Here is an 8,469-nt window from a genome sequence, read left to right as displayed (position 1 = left end):
TGAAGCTGCTTGTGCCTCCAACGTCCCCCGAACAACAAGATGCAGGGTCCTTCAGAGGTTTGCAGCTGTGCATGCGCCATCCTGTCGACCTCCTCTATCCACTTCACACAAGCAGAAACGGCTCCAGTGGGCCAAACATTACATGAAGACTGATTTCAAAACTGTTTTGTTCACGGATGAGTGCCGTGCAGCGCTCGATGGTCCAGATGGATGGAGTGGAGGATGGCTGGTTGATGGACACCCCACGCAAACACGGCTACAGCGCCAACAAGGAGGAGGTGGAGTAATGTTTTGGGCTGGAATCATGGGGAGAGAGATTGTCGGCCCCTTTAGGATCCCTGAAGGCGCTAAAGATGAACTCCATAATGTATGTGGATTTTCTCAAACAGCACTTCCTGCCATGGTTCAAGAAGAAGAACCGTGTATTTCACAGCAAGATCATTTTTCTGCATGATAATGCACCATCTCATGCTGCACATAAAACATCTGCATCTCTGGCTGATATGGGCATAAAAGGGGACAAACTTATGGTGTGACCCCCATGCTCCCCTGACCTCTACCCCATTCAGAACCTTTGGAGCATCATTAAAAGGAGTGTCTATGATGGCGGGAGGCAGTTCACATCTAAGCAACAGCTCTGGGAGGGTATTCTGTCCTCATGCAAAACAATTGAAGCAGAAACCATCCAAAACCTGACAAATTCAATGGACGAGAGAGTTCAGAAGCTCCTTTCGAACAAGGGGTCCTATGTGAAAATGTAACATCACCTAGAATAAAGTTTTGAGTTGAAAACTGTTTGATTTCAGTTTCTAACAACCTGCTAATGCTTATAATTTCAAAAATGACCATTTTTTTGGTCTTTATTAAAATGAAAAGGTTGATCGAAAAGTGTGGGGGATCTAAGAGTGTGGCAACCCAGTAGTCATGATTACTTCGAATTCTGACAATATGAGGGTCATGCTGCAGGTAGTGCAGCAAGAAGGCACTTATGTGCCTTGCGCATCTCGGAGCCCCAAAATTATTTTCCGGGCTAGATGCAGCTAAAAATTATTTTTAATTTTAAATCTGGTGAAGCTTTAGTATAGATGGCCTAATAGGATCAGTGCTGCACACTGCTACAAAGCCCAAATTATTTTCCAGTCAAGATACAGATAAACATGATTAGTAATTTGAAAGCTTAAAACGGTTGGTAGGGTGATTTTAACCAATCATCAAGCTTTTACTCTCCCCAGGATGACACAGGGGTAGAAAAGTCTTTTTGGATCCATGATTTGTTCATCTTTATGAACGTGAGTCTGTCTACATTATCAGTGGAGAGCCGCGTGCGCTTATCTGTCAGCACACCACCAGCAGCGCTGAACACACGTTCAGACAGAACGCTGGCTGCGGGGCATGACAAGATCTCCAAGGCGTAAGTGGCTAGCTCCGGCCATTTATCCAGATTGGAAGCCCAAAGAGAGCAAGGGTCCAGTGACACAGTCGTGGCTTCAATGTTTACTTGGAGATACTCCTGTACCATCGTCTCTAGGCGTTGACTATGTGTCAGACTTCTTGTCTCCTGTGGCCTTGCAAAGGATGGGCTAAAAAAGTGGTGAAATGATTCCGCAAAATTGATGTTACCAGCAGATACTGTGGTTCTGTTACGGTTTGAGTGCTGAACACTTGACGGTCCCACGGTTGGCAAGTTGGAACTGTGAGATTCACTACGTGCACCACTGGTATTTTGTGGAAAAGCACATGTAAGATTCTGCAACAGTCTCTGCTGATACTCCTGCATGCGTGCATCCCTTTCTATGGCAGGAATAATTTCTGCAAATTTACTTTTGTACCGGGGATCTAACAGTGTGGCAACCCAGTAGTCAGGATTATTTCTAATTCTCACAATTCGAGGGTCATGTTGCAGGTAGTGCAGCAAGAAGGCACTCATGTGTGTTGCGCATCCAGGAGCACCAAGTCCCTGTTGTGTTGGTGGCGAGGTAACAATCATGCTTCCTTCCTCTGTCCTCTCCCCCCAACCTCGCACAACAGAAATGTGATCAAGGTCTCCCTCATCTGATGAGTCTTCCATCAGTTCGTCCTCCACTTCTTCCTGGGCTCCTGCACCTTCCTCACTAGTTTGGCTGCTACCATGCGCCCTGGTAAAACCATCTCCCCCACCCTCACATGCCTGCCGCCTTGGTGCTGCCGACCGTCTGGACCTTGCAGATGTTAGCCCTTCCGCATACAACTCCTCCTCCTCTACTTCCTCCACCTCCTCTTGTGCCACCACCTGACTCCGAATTCTGTTTAACATGTGCTCCAGCATGTAAATCACCGGAATAGTCATGCTGATAATGGCATCGTCAGCACTAAACATCTTCGTCGCCATTTCAAAACTGTGCAGAAGGGTGCATAGGTCCCTGATCTGAGACCACTCCTCCAGCGTGATTTGCCCCACCTCTGAATCTCGTTGGCCCAGGCTATACGTCAGAACGTATTGCACCAGGGCTTGTCGGTGCTGCCACAGTCGCTGCAACATGTGCAGAGTTGAATTCCACCGGGTAGGCACATCGCATTTTAGCCGGTGAAGTGGCAGGCCCAACGACTTCTGTAGAGATGTAAGTCGCTGAGCTGCGGGATGCGAACGGCGGAAGTGAGCACACAGCGACCGTGCCCTCTGCAGAAGGCCATCTAGTCTGGGATAGTGGGCTAAAAATTGCTGGACAACCAGGTTCAACACGTGAGCCATACAAGGCACGTGTGTGACATTGCCCCGGCGAAGGGCCGCACCCAGGTTTGCAGCATTGTCGCACACGGCCTTCCCTGGTTTCAGGTCCAGTGGAGACAACCATTCATGAAATTGGTTCTCCAGAGCTGACCACAACTCCTCAGCTGTGTGACTCACATTTCCCAGACATTTCAATGTAAAAACCGCCTGATGACGTTGAGCCCTACTGCCAGCATAGTAAGGAGGTGTGCAGGATCCCTTCTGCGCAGTTAGAAAGCTTGTGGCATGACCAGACAGGCTTTGGGTGCAGGTGGAAGACCGAGAGGAGGTTGAGGAGGCAGAAGCAGTGGAGGAACTTTGACATAAAGAGGATTGACGCACAACTCGTGGGGACGGCAAGACTTGGACAGCAGCCCCTTGTCCTGCTGTCACCATAGTTACCCAATGCCCAGTCAGCGACATGTAACGCCCCTGTCCATGCCTACTCGTCCAAGTGTCTGTGGTGAAATGCACCCTGTCACACACAGAGTTTCTCAAAGAAGCGGTGATGTTGTGTGCGACATGCTGGTGGAGCGCAGGCACACCTTTCTTTGAGAAGTAGTGCCGACTGGGCATCTGGTACTGGGGCACTGCAACGGACATAAGGTCTCGAAAATCCTCTGTGTCCACCAGGCGGAAAGGCATTATTTCTGTAGCCAAGAGCTTGCAGATGGTGAAATTCAACCTCTTAGCTTTCTCATGGCTAGGAGGAAATGGTCTTTTACTTGTCCACATCTGAGGGACCGAGGGCTGGCTATTGTGCTTAGACGGGGTTGATAATGGTGTCCCCGGCAAACTGCCGGTCTGTGAGGAAGATGCAGGCGGACATGTTAGGTTGCCTTGATCCAAAGGTGGTGCTATCGATGTCGGACAGCGCTCAACACCAGCTGGTGTTACCACCTCCAAAGAAAATGATGACCTGCCAATCACGCTGGCTGTTGCGGGTAAAGAGGTGGCAGGTCTGCGCCCCAAAACAGGTGTGACTGCTGTCCCCCCAGTCACAGAGGATGAAGAGGCCGCGGATGCACAAGATATGGCAGACGGTGATTGGCCCGGCCGGCTAGGCCGCATTGTAGCACACTGAGCTTCCCACTGCAACTTATGCTTCATGTCCATGTGCCGGTTCATGCATGAAGTACTCAAACTATGTATTTTTTGGCCTCTACTTAGCTTTTGCTGACAAATGTTACAGATAACACGAGTTGGGTCATCTTTATCGATCTGAAAAAATGCCCAGGCTATGCAAGGCTTAGCACCCATGCGACCTGAAGAGCCACCACGACTTGTGGTGAGAGGCAGAGTTGTGTTTGAGGATGCAGTTGTTGACGTGCTTCCAGTACTACGTCTCTGTCCAGGAAGGCGCAACCTGACCTCGTCGTCACTAGCATCTTCCTCCACCTCCTCTGCTGACCTCATCTCTTGGCTGACTGTGGGTTGACAGTAAGTGGGATCTCCGACCTCATCATCATCACCCTGTGCGTTATCACACCCGTCGTCCTCAGAGCCAACCTGTTCCTGCCCTGACAAAAAACTAAAGTTGTCGCTCCAATCAGGTATTTGAGTCTTATCATCGTCTTCCACATTGTCTCCACCAACAGGAGTTACAGTTTGGGAATGAGGGTCTACATTATGGTCAGAACCTTCTGCGTCTGGTCCTGGATCCGACTCATAAAGATTCTGGGCATCAGTGCAGATCATTTCCTCGTCTGGATTCACAGAAGCGCTGGAGTCGACCTCTGATTCCCAGGCTATAGTATGAGTAAACAGCTCTGCAGACTCAACCATCTGTTCTACCTCATACTCAGACGGGCAGCTGGAGATTTGGGAGCTGTGAGGAAGCAAGTGCGATTGGGGTGACACCTTTGAGGACTGGAGTATTTGTGATGTTGAAGTTGATGTGGAGGAGAGCCCACTTAAAGGAGCACTTGATATCCGTTGAAGCACCTGCTGTTTTTGTGCCTCATCTGGAATTTGTAGCGATTGGCGTGGCCGTAAGAAAGGGATCTTATCACATTGTCCGCTAAAAGAAGTAGACATTTTAGTTTGGCTGGAAGATGGTCTTTCTTCTGCAGATGTTACTGTTGCTTTAACACCTACCCCACGGACACAACCTTTTTTCCCCTTCCCAACACGCCTATTCCCCTTTCCACCAGCAGCAGGCCTTTTTCCACTCATTTTGGTGGTTAACTAATTCACAACTCTGGAGTTGTTTGCACAAAAAAACAATGGATGGTAACCGAGCAGAGCTGATTGGCCAAACTGTGATATTAGGCCAAAACTATTGGCTGGGTTAGATGCAGAAAAAAATTATTTTGAATTTGCAACCTGATGGAGGTCAGTATAGATGGACTAATACAAATAGTCCCACACACTGCTAGAAGCCCAAATATTTTTTCAGAGGTACTGTAGATGCAGATAAAAATTATTTTTAATTTGCAACCTGATGGAGGTCAATATAGATGGACTAATAGACCAAGTCCCACACACTGCTAGAAGCCCAAATATTTTTTCAGAGCTAGATGCAGAAAAAAATTATTTTTAATTTGCAACCTGATGGAGGTCAGTATAGAAGGACTAATAGAACAAGTCCCACACACTGCTAGAAGCCCAAATATTTTTTCAGAGCTAAATGAAGAAAAAAATTATTTTTAATTTGCAACCTGATGGAGGTCAGTATAGATGGACTAATAGACCAAGTCCCACACACTGCTAGAAGCCCAAATATTTTTTCAGAGCTAGATGCAGAAAATAATTATTTTTAATTTGCAACCTGATGGAGGTCAGTATAGATGGACTAATAGACCAAGTCCCACACACTGCTAGAAGCCCAACTATTTTTTCAGAGCTAGATGCAGAAAAAAATTATATTCAATTTGCAACCTGCTGGAGGTCAGTATAGAAGGACTAATAGAACAAGTCCCACACACTGCTAGAAGCCCAAATATTTTTTCAGAGCTAAATGAAGAAAAAAATTATTTTTAATTTGCAACCTGATGGAGGTCAGTATAGATGGACTAATAGACCAAGTCCCACACACTGCTAGAAGCCCAAATATTTTTTCAGAGCTAGATGCAGAAAAAAATTATATTCAGTTTGCAACCTGATGGAGGTCAGTATAGATGGACTAATAGAATGATGCTATGCCCAAAAGATTTTACTTCACTAGGTGCAGTAAAAAAATTGGTATTCTATACACAGGTGGTATATCTTGCAACACAGATAGGCTACTCCACTGACTAACACACTCTGCAATAGGCCAAAAAGGATTAGCTTTGCTAGATTCAGCCAAATGCTGTGAAAAAAACTTGCACAGCACTGGCACAGACCTGCCTGGCAAAAACTGATAGGAACTCATGTAACCTAGTCCTGAAAAGGACTCCAATTACAATTAGTCTTTACTCCCACAACCTATCTATTTAAGAGCACAGACCTCCCTGATAAAAGTCGTAGGAAATGCTGTAACCTAGTCCTTAAAAGGACTGCAATCACAACTATTCCCTACTCCCAAGCTATCTGTATATTTGTGCGAAAATTGGCTTGAAATTAACAAGGTATAGCGCACACAGCAACAGCGGTGCGGTCTAACACGCAGCTGCAGCAGTGAGAAAATGGTGGCGACAGGGAAAATGGCTTGGTCTTATAGGGCAAGGACATGTGACATACACTGCCAATGACACATGCCCTTGCTTGTGTGAAAAAAAGCACTTCGCTCCGTGTGTGCGCTGCTGATAGGCTGACAGATTGCACCTCCCCACTGCAAAAGCGGGAAAGAGAAAAAAAAATGGAGATCTTCATTGTTCCTGCAGAGATCCATCCCCTGCCCCTCCCCCCACTCCGCTGTACACTCAAACTGCGTATTAACATTAATTTTCATCATTACTGAGAAAAAATCCAGTTATGATTTTGGTGCACGAACAGTTATCGAACATAACCTCGAACAGCCGAATTTTTCTCAAATTGTTCGATTTCGCCGAACGGCTCGAACACCGCCCAAAACAGCTCGAATTTGAGATTGGCGAACAGTTCGAGTAGAACAACGCTCATCTCTACTCTTTACCCGCAACAGCCAGCGTGATTGGCAGGTCATCATTTTCTTTGGAGGTGGTAACACCAGCTGGTGTTGAGCGCTGTCCGACATCGATAGCACCACCTTTGGATCAAGGCAACCTAACATGTCCGCCTGCATCTTCCTCAGAGACCGGCAGTTTGCCGGGGACACCTTTATCAACCCCGTCTAAGCACAATAGCCAGCCCTCGGTCCCTCAGATGTGGACAAGTAAAAGACCATTTCCTCCAAGCCATGAGAAAGCTAAGAGGTTGAATTTCACCATCTGCAAGCTCTTGGCTACAGAAATGCTGCCTTTCCGCCTGGTGGACACAGAGGATTTTCGAGACCTTATGTCCGTCGCAGTGCCCCAGTACCAGATGCCCAGTCGGCACTACTTCTCAAAGAAAGGTGTGCCTGCCCTCCACCAGCATGTCGCACACAACATCACCGCTTCTTTGAGAAACTCTGTGTGTGACAGGGTGCATTTCACCACAGACACTTGGACGAGTAGGCATGGACAGGGGCGTTACATGTCGCTGACTGGGCACTGGGTAACTATGGTGACAGCAGGACAAGGGGCTGCTGTCCAAGTCTTGCCGTCCCCACGAGTTGTGCGTCAATCCTCTTTATCTCAAAGTTCCTCCACTGCTTCTGTCTCCTCAACCTCCTCTCGGTCTTCCACCTGCACCCAAAACCTGTCTGGTCATGCCACAAGCTTTCTAACTGCGCAGAAGGGATCCTGCACACCTCCTTACTATGCTGGCAGTAGGGCTCAACGTCATCAGGCGGTTTTTACATTGAAATGTCTGGGAAATGTGAGTCACACAGCTGAGGAGTTGTGGTCAGCTCTGGAGAACCAATTTCATGAATGGTTGTCTCCACTGGACCTGAAACCAGGGAAGGCCGTGTGCGACAATGCTGCAAACCTGGGTGCGGCCCTTCGCTGGGGCAATGTCACACACGTGCCTTGTATGGCTCACGTGTTGAACCTGGTTGTCCAGCAATTTTTAGCCCACTATCCCAGACTAGATGGCCTTCTGCAGAGGGCACGGTCGCTGTGTGCTCACTTCCGCCATTCGCATCCTGCAGCTCAGCGACTTACATCTCTACAGAAGTCGTTGGGCCTGCCACTTCACCGGCTAAAATGCGATGTGCCTACCCGGTGGAATTCAACTCTGCACATGTTGCAGCGACTGTGGCAGCACCGACAAGCCCTGGTGCAATACGTTCTGACGTATAGCCTGGGCCAACGAGATTCAGAGGTGGGGCAAATCACGCTGGAGGAGTGGTCTCAGATCAGGGACCTATGCACCCTTCTGCACAGTTTTGAAATGGCGACGAAGATGTTTAGTGCTGACGATGCCATTATCAGCATGACTATTCCGGTGATTTACATGCTGGAGCACATGTTAAACAGAATTCGGAGTCAGGTGGTGGCACAAGAGGAGGTGGAGGAAGTAGAGGAGGAGGAGTTGTATGCGGAAGGGCTAACATCTGCAAGGTCCAGACGGTCGGCAGCACCAAGGCGGCAGGCATGTGAGGGTGGGGGAGATGGTTTTACCTGGGCGCATGGTAGCAGCCAAACTAGTGAGGAAGGTGCAGGAGTCCAGGAAGAAGTGGAGGACGAACTGATGGAAGACTCATCAGATGAGGGAGACCTTGATCACATTTCTGT

The sequence above is a fragment of the Phyllobates terribilis genome, unplaced genomic scaffold, assembly GCF_046119375.1.
Source record: "Phyllobates terribilis strain yellow unplaced genomic scaffold, ASM4611937v1 Scaffold_199__1_contigs__length_3552030, whole genome shotgun sequence".
Lineage (NCBI taxonomy): Eukaryota > Metazoa > Chordata > Amphibia > Anura > Dendrobatidae > Phyllobates > Phyllobates terribilis.
Note: the sequence above shows the minus strand (reverse complement) of the source record.